The 12,377-nt window shown below is 42.8% G+C and overlaps 1 protein-coding gene and 1 pseudogene across 1 annotated transcript in view; one reads left to right on the forward strand and one right to left on the reverse strand.

Annotated features, from left to right (window-relative positions):
- The window catches only part of KCNK13 (potassium two pore domain channel subfamily K member 13), a 113,804-nt gene that overhangs the window by 53,021 nt on the left and 48,406 nt on the right, over positions 1-12,377 (reverse strand). The gene's annotated exons all lie outside the window — the stretch shown is intronic.
- Positions 299-847, forward strand: LOC104653193 (small ribosomal subunit protein uS13-like; annotated as a pseudogene).

Here is a 12,377-nt window from a genome sequence, read left to right on the forward strand (position 1 = left end):
GAGCGATGAAGGCCGAAACGCACAGAGGATTCCTCGTCTCACCTCCGTGTCCGCCTCCATCTCCAGGAGGGTACCGCGCTGAGGGCCGGCCCTTTGTTTCTGCCACCGGCTTGTTTGGGATGTGCATTCACCCAGCACCCGAGAGCCCGCACGCTGCACAGTGAGAGGTCAGCGCAGGGAATGAGCTGAAGCGAAGGGAGGAGAGCAACGAAAGGGAGCCCCTGGCCGAGGGGATCCCCAGGCCTGGATAGAGGCCCCTGAAAAACGCCTAACAGCTCTTCTACAGGAGGCCTACGCGCCGTGGCTTTCGCTGCCGCCATGTCCCTAGGGGTCCCTGGAAAGTTCCAGCATATTTTGCGAGTACTCAACACCGACATCGGTGGGCGGCGGCGAACAGCCTTTGCCGTCACCGCCGTTAAGGGTGTGGTGTTGAGGAAAGCAGACACTGACCTCATCAAGAAGGAGGGAGAACTCGCTGAGCACGAGGTGGAACGTGTGGTCACCATTATGCAGAAGCCACGCCAGTACAGGATCCCAGGCTGGTTCTTGAACAGTCGTAAGGATGTAAAGATTGGCAGACATAGCCAGGTTCCAGAATGGTCTGGACAATAAGCTCCATGAAGACCTGGAGCGACTGAAGAAGATTCGGGCTCACAGAGGGGCTGAGCCACTTCTGGGGCCTTCGTGTCACAGGCCAGCACACCAAGACCACTGGCCACCCTGGCCACACCATGGATGTGTCCAAGAAGAAATAAGTCTGTAGGCCTTGTCTGTTAATAGTTTATATACCAAAAAAAAAAAAAAAAAAAAAAAAAAAAAAAAAAAAAAAAAAAAAAAAAAAAGAAAACACCACCTAAATACATACAGGCGTTTTTACTACTCAAACATTTTGATTGGTTTGTTTTCACTACCCACTGAACCCTCCCTGGGACTGGAAGTAAATTGCTGCTTAGAAAATTGTAAATCTTTCCCAGAACGAAAGAATACGTTTCAATTGAAGACGGAGTACATACCTGCTACACAAAGTACTTAAATGTTTGCACCATCAATCTATTTAAGACAAGATACACGATTCCTGCCTTCCTCCATAGGCTAGAGGGTCCATATTTTTTCTTTCCATGTGCAGACTGATTTAAAATTGCCTCCAAATCCAGCCATACAGATCTAACTGCTGTATGTGTAAGACACCACCTGTAGGGGCGGGAAGGTATCAGTGCTTCTCATACCGTAAAGCATTGGACTAGGAAGGCAAACAGTTGTCTTTTTGAAGGATTTTTTTTTCTGCTGGTTCTTTGGGTTTTGATTTGATATTTTTATGCTCCCTGGTTTCGTGTGTTGTCTTCATTTTTGAGATCTACTGTATATGTTGAATAACAAGCTATTTTCGTTGTACTGTGCATTTTCTCATTAAATCGTTTGCTTTTAATATTTAAAAAAATCACCTCTGATCCTATTATGGAAAGCTATTCTAAATGGTAGTATTTAACACAGGGACAAGAATTGGATTCCCATAGGTCTGGGGTCAAGCCAGGTCTGCCTTCAACCTGGGCAACTACCAAATCTCCATCTGTTTTCTACAATAAATATTTTTATTTCCCAAAAGTATACTCAGAATGGTCACAGAATGTACCCTGTTAGATGAAACATACTCTTGGAACATTAAATAGCTTTTTAAAAAAAATTTTAGATAGCATCTTTCTTGCTTTGTCTACCAGGCTGGAATGCAGTGGCACAATCATGGCTCACTGCAGCCTCAAACTCCTGGGCTCAAGGGATCCTCCCACCTCAGCCTTATGAGTAGTTGGGATTACAGGTGCACATTACTGCCCCCTGCTAATTTTTTTTTAAGAGTTGGGGGTCTTGAGATGTTGTCCAGGCTGATCTCGAACTCCTAGATTCAAGCAATCCTCCTGCCTCAGCCTCCCAAAGTATGGGGATTAGAGGCATGAGCCACCACATCTGGCCATGAATAGGTCTAATATGCTATGATGAGTGAGCTGTATGTGAGGCAGAGAAACTAGTGTATAAAAAAAATAATTATGGTGAGCACTTTTACCTTTAAATTACCCAAAGAACACATTTCCTGTCTCCAAAATAGGACAAAAACCGGCTAGCCCAGATCCATACATATGTTTTATTCCCTTCAGAAAATGCAGAAAGGCTGTTCCTATGCTACAGACCATATAGGGTGCCAGGCATGGAAGAAACATTTTAAGGTGCATCAATTTTTTTTTCATTTTTCAAAAATAAACTTTTTTTTGAATAATTTGAGATTCATAGAAAAGTTGTGACGATAATACAGAGCTCCCATATCATACCCTGCATTCAGTTTCCCCTGTTACTAACATCTTCCATGAATATGGTACATGCATTGCAATGATCAACATTGATCTATTACTAATTAAATTCCATACTTTATTCAGACTTCCTTTATTTTTCCAGAATGTCTTTTTTTCTGTTCTAGGATCTTACCCAGGATACTACAGTACATTTACCAGTCATGTCTCCTTAGGCTCTGCTGGTCTGACACTTTCTTAGACTTTCCTTGTTTTTGACAACCTTGACAGTCTTGAGGTACACGGGTTAGGTATTTCGTAGAATGTCCCTTAATTGGAATTTGTCTGATGTTTTTTCATGGTTACACTGGAGGCAGAGTGCAGTGGCTCACACCTGTAATCCTAGCACTTTGGGAGGCTGAGATGGGCGGATCACTTGAGGTCAGGAATTTGAGACCCGCCAGCCTAGCAAACATGGCGAAACCCAGTCTCTACTAAAAGTACAAAAATTAGCTGGGGATGGTGGCATGTGCCTGTAGTCCTAGCTACTTTGGAGGCTGAGGCAGGAGAATAGCTTGAACCTGGGAAGTGGAGGTTGTGGTGAACAGAGATTGGGCCAGTACACTCCAGCCTGGGTGACAGAGTGAGACTCCATCTCAGGAAAAAAAACAAACAAAAAAACTGGAGTCATGGGTTTTGGAGAAGAAGACCAGAGAGGCGAAGTGATATTCTCATCGCATCACATCCAGGAGATTCACTATCAGCATAACTTACCACTAATGATGCTAAAACCTTGAGCTCTAGCTGAGGCCGTGTTTGGCAGGTTTTTCCACTGCAAAGTTAGACATTCCTTGGCCCATCCTATTTCCATACTGTGCTTTTTGGAAAGAAGTCACTATGCATAGCCCACACTTAGGAGTGGGGAATTCATGGCCCATTTCTGTGAGGGTGAAATCATTTATTAAAAATTATATTAAATTTTTCTTCAGAGGATATTTGCTTCTGTTCCACCATTTATTCATTGAATCATTTGCTTATATCAGTGTGGACTTAGGGATATTTGCTTTATATTTAAGTTATTATCCAATTCCAATTCTACCTTTTTTGAAATAGGGTCTCACTGTGTTGCCCAGGCTAGAGTGCAGGGGCATAGCTCACTGCAACCTCAACCCGGGCTCAGATAATCCTCCCACCTCAGCCTCCCGAGTAGCTGGGACTATAGGTGCATGCTGCCGTGCCTAGCTAATTTTTGTATTTTTCTGTAGAGATGAGGTTTCACCATGTTGCCTAGGATGGTTTCAAACTACTGAGCACAAGCCATCTACCTGCCTCGACCTCCCAAAGTGCTGGGATTACAGGTGTGAGTCCCTGTGTCTGGCCCAACTTTACTAATTTTGTTGTTCAAATCCTTCCAGCTTTGGTCACTGAGAGTGCTTTCACTTGACTCCTGTGTCTCTTTGACATACTCCATCATTGCGTGTGTGTGTGTGCGTGTGTGTGTGTGTGTGTTTGTGTGCTTAAGCACTTCCTTACTTGGTACATATGATTTTACCATGAGCTTTCATATTAAAATTAAGTAGATCTAGGTGCTGGGGAAGGATAAGAACTCCTTTGAAGTCTGAGGAGCTGTTATTACTATTATTTTGACATAAGCCTATCCTTCCTAAATGATCATTTCTTTCTACATTTGAATGACAAAAACATCCCCTTTCCTTCAATCTACAGTAAAAGATTCCTCATTCTCCTTTTAGCTGGAACTTCCATCAGAAAGCGTGGAACTTGGACCTAACACCCAGGGACCCTCTATTCAATAACTTCTTCAGCCTAAGACTTGAGTTACTTGTTTCTCCTTTTACACATTTTGCAAATGTGAGTTGCTAAGCTCCATGACAACAGGGAGATTGTCTTCTTACTGGATTTTTTCAGAGTTTAGCCGCATTCATTTTCTCTTGCTGCTGTAACAAGTGACCACAATTTCAGTGGCTTAAAACCACATACATTTATAATCTCACACTCCTGCAGGTCAGAAGTCTGACCTGGGTCTAAGCAGGCTAAAATCAAGCTGTCTGGAGGGGTGCATTCTTACTGGAGACCTTAGGCGAGAATCATTTCCTTGCTCATTCATGTTGCCCACAGAATTGAGTTCCTTGTGGTTGCAGGACTGAGGTCTCCGTTTCCTTGCAGGCTCTCAGCTGAAGGCTGTTGCCAGCTTCAGTTCCTGGCTTATTGAGGCTGCCCACATGCCCTGGCTGGGGATCCCCTTTCTCCATCTAATATGGTGGGTGTGATCCATTTAATGTTTTGAATCTCTTCTGCTGTTCTTACTTTTCTCTGACCTCTGCTGGGAAAGAGCCTCTGCTTTTAAGACCTCATGTGATTAAACTGGGCATATCTGGAGAATCCAGGATAATTTCCCTATTCGCAGGTTCCAGGAAATGGAACCTATCTTGGGGCTGGGGTCATGATTTGGTCAATTCCATCAGCGTAGTGTCTACATATCACAGGCATTCAACAAATGAGGAACAACTTTAATGAATGAAAGAGCTAAAGAACACTGCGAGCTGAGTACACATCAACTGGATGATGCACAATTCTGCTGCTGTGCTAATATTTTGCTGATTAAAAAGTATCCTATCTATGAAAAACTAATTGTTTGCTGGGCAGAAAGCATGACAGTGTAGGATAATGAAAGCAGCTCAGGTTCCTCTTTGGCATTTCAGTGAAACAAGGTTCTTGGTCCTGGGTACACATTAGTATCACCAAGGGACTTTTACAAAATATCTATGTCAAGGCCCCTCAGAGACCAATTAAGTCAGCATCTCTGGAGGCATTGCTATCTGTTAAAAACTCCCCAAGTGATTTAAAAGTGCAGGTGGGGTTGACTCACTGGCTTAGAATTAGCCATACCTCAGCCTGGACAACATAGTGAGACCCCATCTCTCAGTAATTTCTTTTAATTAGCCAGGTGTGGTGTTGCATGGTATAGTCCCAGCTACATAGGAGGCCGAGTCAGGAGGAACACTTGAGCTTGGGAGTTTGAGGCTGCAGTGAGCCATGATCACACCACTGCACTCCAGGCTGAGCAACAGAGACCCTGTCTCAAAATAATAAATAATAATAATAATAATGGCCATATCTCATAACTGAGGACTTGCAACTTTTCTCATTCTATTGCCTTTTCTTATGGACTGAATTGTGTCCACCCCAAATTCCTGTGTCAAAGTCCTAACCTGTCAGTACCTCAGAATGTGACTGTATTTGGAGACAGGGTCTTTAAGGAGGCTCTTAAATGAAAACAAGATCCTTAGCATGGGCCCTAATCCAATCTGGCTGCTGTCCTTATAGGAAAAGGAGATCAGGACCCAGACCCACAAGGAGAGGAAGACCGTGTGGAGACACAGGCAGTAGGCAGTCATCTGCAAGCCAAGGAGAGAGGTCTCAGAAGAGACCAATCCTGCTGATGCCTTGATTTCAAACGTCCAGCCTTCAGAATTGTGAGAAAATACACTTCTGTTGTTAAAGCACTTAGTGGCTTGGTTATGGCTGCCCTAGCAGACTGATACAGATTTGAAGTGCTGGGTGCCTTTGAGCTTCCTCAGTAAGTACAAGTTTCTGGGTGTGGGACTTGCTTTCTCCCCTGATGCTTATCAGGCTGTTTGAGTATAGCTGTAGTTGATTAAAGCAGCTGTGCCCCTGGGTTTATGTCCCAGCTCCACCACTAATTAGCCATGTGATCTTGGCTAAGTTAACAAGATTCAGAGTCTTCATCTGAAAAACGCCACTCGATGAGAGTGCTGAGACAGTATGTGATGGAACTGTGCTGGGAAATCTTACCGAGATCTTTCCACAGTCTGCCTGATTTTGATTTGGATAAAGGCTTATTATGCATGTTTCGAATGAATGAACAGTGTTGCAGAGCAAACCATGCAAACTTTTTCTTCTATCAGCTCAGCTATATTTTAAAAATTAGTTTTATAATACCTTTGGTCTCCTCCAAGTTACAGTTCCACCCTTTTTTTTTTATGTTGAGTTTCTTGGGCCAGTTTGTGAGTATCATGTTGCAAACAAAACCCAAGAATTTCACACTCAATCCTTAAACAATAAGTGAGTACAACCCTTTTCCAAAGCAATGTCAAATTATGGGTGAACTGAGGTCAGCAGTTTGAGGCCACCCTAGCCAACATAGTGAAACCCCATCTCTACTAAAAATACAAAAAAAATTTAGCCAGGTGTGGTGGTGGGCACCTATAGTCCCAGCTTCTTGGGAGGCTGAGGCTGAGGCAGGAGAATTGCTTGAACCCAGGAGGTGGAGGTTGCAGTGAGCTGAGATCGCACCACTACACTCCAGCCTGGGTGACAGAGTAAGACTCTGTCTCAAAAAAAAAAATTATGGATGAAAAGTCTTTAAAATATTCATACCTTATTTTTCAGAAATTTCACTTCTGTTACTCACTTCTGAGGAAAAGATGCTAAATACAGAAATGGCTTTATTCATAAGTAGATTATTTATAGCATTATATGTAACTGAAAAATCAGTGAAAATCTAAATGTCCAGTAAGAGAGGATAAATATAGTACATGTCCATCATAGACTATAATGAAGCTATTAAAATTATGGAAAATGTTTATATAATGGCAGTTCCTTAAGAAAAAAAATATATATAGGTTAAAAATGCATATGCTGGACATGATGGCTCACACCTGTAATCTCAGCACTTTGGGAGGCTGAAGTCAGCAGATCACTTGAGGTCAGGGGTTTTGAGGCCTGGCCTGGTCTGGCCAACATGGTGAAACTCCATTTCTACTAAAAATACAAAAATTAGCCAGGCATGGTGGTACATGCCGGTAATCCCAGCTACTTGGGAGGCTGAGGCAGGAGAATCGCTTGAATCTGTGAGGCAGAGGTTGCAGCAAACTGAGATTGCACCACGGCACTCCAGCCTGGGCAACAGAGCGAGACTCCTCAAAAACTAAAAAAGGCATAAAGGTAAGGCTAAAAGGCAATCCAACAAGGTACTAATAAAGTGGGTGCCTTAACAGTGGCCTTGAGTTATCTCCCTCCTGACATTTGCTGCTCTGAGCTGATTTTTTCTATAATGAGCATACACTACATTTATCATGGGAAAAAACAGAATTAATATAAAACAGCCAACAAAAAAGAACAGAAATAGGACCCAGGAGACACATTTTGCTTAGGAATTCAGCTGTCCCATTACAATGCATGGGAATAATCAAACACCATTTAGCTAATGACATGGCGGTGGCATTGTGGCATAACGACAGCCCTCCCCAGAAGGTTTTCCTGATGTGGGTGTAAAACACATCCTAAGGAAGCCACGGTGCTTACAGAGGGGCAAAGGACAGGGGCTGCCAAGTGCTGCTTCAGCAGCTTCTCTCCTATCCCTTTTACAAACACTCTCTTTAATTAATTTAACAGAAACCTGTCAATGAAAGTCAATATTTACATAAACGGGCAATTCTGATAAGGCACATATATTATTCTTACTCTTTGCAGCATGCTCTTCATAGAGGTTCCTACCTTGGTAGTGAGCCAGAAATCTAGACATCAGCTGGTTGCCTCCCTTACCCTCATTGTCACATCCAGTCCTTCAAGTCCTAGTGACGAGGGACTCCAAGCCACCCTCCAGTCAGTCCATTTCTCCTATGGCCAATGCCATCTCCATCTCTCCCTCAACAATTGCAATAACCTCTCAAGCCACAGACTGGAATGAGTGTATTTACCCAATGTCTGTATCCCCATTGTATCTAGGAAGTGCCTAACTTGCTTTTGATTGTACAGGCTCCTAGGCTGAAGGGACTTGCCTTGTCTCAGATAAGTCTCTGGACTTGGACTTTTGGGTTAATGCTGGAATGAGTTAAGACTTTCAGGAACTGTTTGAAGGGCATGATTGTGTTTTAAATGTGAGGACATGAAATTGGGGAGGAGCCAGGGATGGAATGATGTGATTTGGCTTTGTATCCCCACCCAAATCTCATCTTGAATTTTAATCCCATAATCCCACAGATCGTGGGAGGGATCAATTGGGATGTAACTGAATCATGGTAGGGGGGAGTTTGCCCCATGCTGTTCTCATGATAGTGAGTTCTCATGAGATCTGATGGTTTTATAAGTGTCTAACATTTTCCCTGCTGGCACTCACTTCTCTGTCCTACCGCCATGTGAAGAAGGATGTGTTTGCTTCCCCTTCTACCATGATTGTAAGTTTCCTGAGGCATCCCTAGTCATGCAGAACTGTGAGTCAGTTACACTTCTTTCCTTTACAAATTACCCAATCTTGGGCAGTTCTTTATAGCCGCATGAGAACGGACTAATACAGTAGATCTAACTCAAAGTAAACTCTTGTGGGGTGACTTGGTCATCCTCACTGGAAGAGTGCACAGACACACACATCACACACCATAAAATACCATGCAGACATAAAAAGAATAAGATCATGTCTTTTGTGGGAACATAGATGGCGTGGGAGGCCTATCCTTAGTAAACTAATGCAGCAACAGAAAACCAAATACTGCATGTTCCCAGCATTTTGGGATATCAAGGTGGGCAGATCACTTGAGGTCAGGAGTTCGAGACCAGTGTGGCCAACATGGTGAAATCTTGTCTCTACTAAAAATACAGATATCAGCTGGGCGTGGTGGTGGGCACCTGTAATCCCAGCTACTCAGAAGGCTAAGGCAGGAGAATTGCTTACACTCAGAAGGCAGAGCTTACAGTGAGCTGAGATCGTGCCACTGCACACCAGCCTGGGCAAGAGTGAGACTTGGTCTCAAAAAAAAATAAGAATAAAGAGAAAATGACAGCCATTCTAGTGGATATGAACTGGTATATCTCTGTGGTTTTAATTTACATTTTTCTAGTAACTAGTTCTGTTTATTGATTTCCATATGCTGAACCAACCTTGCAACGTGGAAATGAAGCCTACTTGATCATGGTGGATTCGTTTTTGAGATACCGCTGGATTCAGTTTACAGGTATTTTATTAAGGATTTTTGCATCAATGTTAATAAAGGATATTAACCTGAAGTTTTCTCTCTCTTTTTTTTTTTTGTTGCATCTCTACCAGGTTTTGGTAACAGAATGATGCTGGCCTCATAGAATGAGTTGGGGAGGAGTCCCTCCTCCTCCATTTTTTGGAACAGTTTCACAGGGAATGTTACCAGCTCTTCTTTGTACATCTGGTAGAATTCAGCTGTGAATCCATCTGGTCCTGGGCTTTTTTTTTTTTTTTTCTTTTTTTCCTGTTGGTAGGCTATTTATCATGGATTCAGTTTTGGAGCTTGTTATTAGTCTGTACAGGGAATCCGTTTCTTCCTGGTTCAGTCTTGGGAGGGTGTATGTGTCCAGGAAATTATCCATCTCCTTTAGGTTTCCTAGTTTGTGTGCATACAGGTGTTCAAAGCAGTTTCTGAGGGTTATTTTTATTTCTGTGGGGTCAGTGGATGTTCTCTTTTCTTCTTTATTAGTCTAGCTAGTGGACTATCTATCTTAGTAAGTTTTTCAAAAAACCAACACTTGGATTTGTGGATCTTTCAAATTGTTTCTCACGTCTTGATTTCCTTCAGTAGAGCTCTGATTTTGGTTATTTTTAAAAATGAAAATAACAAGTGTTGGCCGGGATGCAGGGAACCTGGAGCGAGCTCTTGTGCATTCCAGTGGGGATGTAAGATGTTGCAGTTGTTGTGGACAACAGCATGGCAGTGCCTCAAAAAGTTACACAGGATGATCATCTAACCCAGCAATTCTACTCTTAAATAGCCAAACACATTGAAAACAAGTACTCAAACAAATACGTGTATACGAATGTCCATAGCAGCACTATTCATAATAGCCAAAATGTGGAAACCCACATGTCCATAAATTATAAAGCACTGGATCATGCTACAATGTGGATAAACCTTGAAAACATTAAGCTAAGTGAAAGTGTAACCCAGGATCCTGGAATTTGGTGTATGCGCTGGGAAAAAGCACCCACTTGTAACTGTTGCATCTTAAGTTCTTGATGTTTCAAAAAAGTTCCAGGAAGAAACTCAGCCCTAGGAAACAAAAACTGAGTTGGATCTAGAGATGCCTGAGTTGGTAAGGAACTTTGCCCAACTCACCTCATGATCATACTAAACTCTCCTCCCAGGGAGGAGCTTGCTTATTCACCATTTCCTACACACATAGGCAGAAGCATGATCAGTGGCTGTGCCTTCACTACATTTACTTTTAGATACAATGGCTCAGATACCAGCCCAATAAAAGCCCTGTTTTCACCATTACTTGTGGAGGCACTGCTTTGGGAACTATCCTGGTGTTCTCCTTACTTTCTGCAAGTAATAAAGTCTCTTCGTTAAGTCCTCCTTGGTTATAGTCATTGAACTGTCACTAGCCAAGCAATCGAGCCCACCTGTTGTGTGGGTAAGAAAAGAAGCCAGACACAAAAGGTCACATGTTGAAGGACTCCATTTTGTAAGAACTGTCTAGGATAGGTAAATCCAGACAGAAAGAAAACAAGTTGGTGGTTGCCGGGGGCTGAAGGAAAGAGCAAATGAGGAGTAACCATTCACATGGGGTCCTGGGCTATTTTCTCTAAAGAGGGGAATTACTGTATTTTGACAGGGTTAATTTATGTGTATGCATTTCACCTCAATTTAAAAAATAAGAGTAATAAAAAAAAAAAATAAGAGTACTATCTCCCAGTGGAAGAAAAGGTGTGCACATTTGCTTACAACCCCTTATAAGACTGGGGATTCCCTGAGCAGTTGTGACACAGACCCTTGAGGTACGCAGCATTGCCCTGGTTTGCTGTGTGTGGCCTCCGTGGGAATTGTGGGGCAAGGGGAACTTTCGCAAACCTGAAGTTCATGCTGCCTGCTGTGTGGGTAATGAGCAGTCTAAATCCACTGGAGCTTTCTTCCTTTCCCAAAGCCTCCATGGAGGTTTAGGAGCTGACCTAGCTGGGCGGGGCCTGCTGCTTAGAGGCTGCTTGCTGCTTGACAGGCCTCGTTGTCCCCTGAAGTACATGGGCCCACAAGACACACAGAGCTTCCTGCCTTAGCAACTGAAAATGGCTGTAACTGTGCAATAGTTTATAACTAAACTGTGCAACAGAAAATCTCAACCACAGCCATGCTTGGTTTTGCCCCCATAATGCCAAGAATATTTATGGGCAAATTGCCAAATACTTGGTGACTCAGTGACATCCATTCAGAGAGAAGACAGATTTAAAGGCAGGTTGCAGACATCTTCAGGAGACTACTGCCTGGGAAGAGAGAAAAGGACTCCTTTGAGTGTTCTTATGTTTCGATCTGTGTGACTACATGGCTATGATATATGTGAAGAAGACTGCAAACAATAAATGTAAAAATTCATCAAGCTGTACACTTAGGATTTATACCCTTGACTGTATATGGGTCAAATCTCAATAAATTTTTTTTTGGCAGGCAGGCCTAGAACAATATGCTTCAAATCATTCCATTTAATGAGAACAAAGCAAGCAAACAAACATACAAAGAAACACAGAACCTTCTGGAGCAGTTTAAATGCTGCATAAGAGCAAGAGGCTGCTCTTGAGAATGAGCAGTGCAATGGCCATGCATCGCAGCCGTGGCTCTTAATCCTGGCTGATTCAGAAATCACCTGAAGAATTTTTAATGAATACCAATGCTTGGACACCACCCACAGAGATTCTTATTTAATTGGCCTGGGCATAGCAGAACACTTTATAGCTCCCCAGGTGGTTTTATCAGGGTGGACAAACTATGGCCCACAATCTTGATTGGCCCATTTCCTGTTTTTTGTTTTTTTGTTTGTTGTTGTTGTTGTTGTTTTAAAAGAACATGTTATTGGAACCCAGCCATGCATATTCATTGATGTAAACTTATGGCTGCTTTCTGGCTACAGCTGAAAAGTTGAGCAGTTGCAACAGAGACCATATAGTCTTCAAAAGCCTAAAATATTTGCTGGCTGGCCCTTTACAGAAAGGGCCCCTGGGGCAGACATCTGAATTGACTGTGGAGTTTATAAAACACACAAATAAATGTTTAGCACCACCTGAAACCTTCTGATTCCAAATCTCCAGAATGAGGCTTGGGTATG

This window comes from Saimiri boliviensis, chromosome 2 (assembly GCF_048565385.1).
Source record: "Saimiri boliviensis isolate mSaiBol1 chromosome 2, mSaiBol1.pri, whole genome shotgun sequence".
Classification (NCBI taxonomy): domain Eukaryota; kingdom Metazoa; phylum Chordata; class Mammalia; order Primates; family Cebidae; genus Saimiri; species Saimiri boliviensis.